We start from the raw sequence: 2,424 nt of genomic DNA on the forward strand, positions 1-2,424 counted from the left end.
AGAGATTCCCTCTTGGAAAGCAGGTCCGCCTGAGAAATCTGCTACTGAAAAATGTGGCAGAAAGAAATGGAGTGGAAGCCAGCCTTCATGGATTGAATTACCTTCACATCTACTTATATGGTATCCACTCATACAAACGCCATCTGGTGATTGTTCTCCATCGTAAAGATTTGTAATTCAATATAAATTTACGAAATCCTTAAATTTTTTTTTTCAATAAAAAATAAGTCCATACTTCTCCGGTCTATGGTCTCAGAAAAAAAACTACACACAATATATTCGTAGCTCCGTTGTAGTCTAGTTGGTTAGGATACTCGGCTCTCACCCGAGAGACCCGGGTTCAAGTCCCGGCAACGGAAATTTTAATTACAGCTGGAATCGAATTTTACTATTCTCATTGTCACATTGCGGAGATGTTCTGGGATTTAAATGTGTTTGTAAAAGAGACCCTAGAGACCCGGGTTCGAATCGCACCAACGGAATTTTACATTGCGGGTCTAAATGTATTTGAATGACACAGCCGGGATTTAAACGTATCTGTAAAAGAGATCCTAGAAACGCCGGTTCTGGGATTTAAATGTATTTGTAAAAGAGACCCTAGAGACCCGGGTTCTAGTCGCGGCACTGGAATTTTAAACTGAGGGTTTTAAATGCATTTGCATGAGGACACAGCTGGAATCGAATTTTACTTTTCTCATTGTAACATCACGGAGATCTTCTGCGATTTAAATGTATTTGTATGAGGACATAGCTGAAGCCTCTAAATGAAAGAGACCCGGGTTCGAGTCCAGGCAACGGAATTTTACATCGCGGATTTTGAATGTATTTGCATGAGGACACACCTGCAATCGAATTTTACTTATTTTGCACGACGTTTTCCAGAGAAAACCAACACTGAACGCCAGGGCGAATGCCTCGATTGCTGTTGCCTCTTTCTTTCAACTCATCAAGAGCGCTGAAGGTGATTCCGTTTGAGTCATATGGGTATGCTTTGCATGATAGAGAGAACAGCCAGTAGTAAGCAGGGACGTTACCCAAGAGAGTTGTGCCCTGCCTTCTGCAGCCGAAGCGTAGATTGAGTTCTGGATCCAGAGCCAGTTGATTAAAAACCATAAGTGAGGGTAGGGACAGGTTACCAGTTGTAATGAATTATGCCAGTGAGTTTATCGATTCATTAGTCCATGCAACAGAAGCAAAGGCAGCAGCAGGGGTAAGGATGGCATAGAGGTGAATATAGATCTCCTGGAAAATCCATTTCTATTTGTATTTCTCTTACCTATCGCCTCCCATATACAGGTGCATAGAGGTGAAAATAGACCTCCTCCTCGTAATAACATTGGAATAACCATTTCTATTTCTCTTACCTGTAGCCATTGATAGTAAGCGTTGAAGGATAATTTCTTTCTGGTTTCCATCCTAAGATGAAAAGTTTCCCACAAGGAAGAGGATTTCAGGGCAATGATAAAAGGGAAAATAACAGCCACTTGACATCACATGACAGCGACATGAACTTCTCAACAACCGCTTAAGGCTACCATCATATCCATTAATTAAACTGTTCATTAATACAATTTCAGGCTTGCAATGCAGCTACTGAAGAGTTTTAGGTATTCAACAACAGACTTCATAGCGTTTTATGCTATACAATCATTTTCATGAAAATTCATGAATTAATGGCAATGGCAAACCTTTTAAATTAGTACTTGTTTAAAGTCCATGTTTTATTTATCTATCTATAATCCATACTGTTTAAATATATATTTTAAAATAATTTATATGAATTAAAAAAAATTAAGTTAATTTTAAAAACATGAAGTTTTATAATTCAAAAATTGTTCACACAATCACACACTAGTTTAAACACTTCACTGGGGAGAAGGCACATGTCACTGAAAGAAGCCATTTGAGGGTTGGTTTCATGAATCATGGCCATTTGCCACAATAACTAGGGGCGGTCCAGTCTTTGTCATGCTTCCCTGTGCATATGGATGCTTTCCCAAAGTCGTGACAAGTCCATGGCCAGCCAACACTGAGTTAAGCTTCTGCTCTTTAGTTGAATTTATGATTGTACACTTCGCCAACATTTTAAATTCATTTCCTTCATGAAAGAAGTGAATAGGAGGTTCTGTTATAAAAAATTAGTGACAATTGTTGAGGTATTTGATATCTTAAAGAGACTCAAATATGAGTGAATCGTAAGGAATTAAATAAGCTCAATGACAATAATATAATGCTCCTTAACGATTGCAATTATTTTTGTATATGTCACTGCTTTTGACTGTATGGAACATCGCAGATAACATTTATTTGTTCGGAACATAACAGCTCTTCAATAGAAGACAGGTTTGCAAATTAGAAAGCTTCAAATGAGAAAAGGCAGTCAAGACAGGTTTGCAAATTAGGAAGCTTCAAATGAGAAAAGAT

At 38.1% G+C, this 2,424-nt stretch overlaps 1 non-coding gene across 1 annotated transcript; it reads left to right on the forward strand.

The window, feature by feature from the left end:
- Positions 1 to 286: 286 nt before the first annotated feature.
- On the forward strand, positions 287 to 359 carry TRNAE-CUC (transfer RNA glutamic acid (anticodon CUC)). The gene has a single exon. It is a non-coding gene; the product is annotated as a tRNA-Glu (tRNA).
- The last annotated feature ends 2,065 nt before the right edge of the window (positions 360 to 2,424 follow it).

Source organism: Pinus tabuliformis, chromosome 6, assembly GCF_031772625.1.
Source record: "Pinus tabuliformis cultivar Carrire ecotype Pingquan chromosome 6, CPIR1, whole genome shotgun sequence".
Taxonomy (NCBI): Eukaryota; Viridiplantae; Streptophyta; class Pinopsida; order Pinales; family Pinaceae; genus Pinus; species Pinus tabuliformis.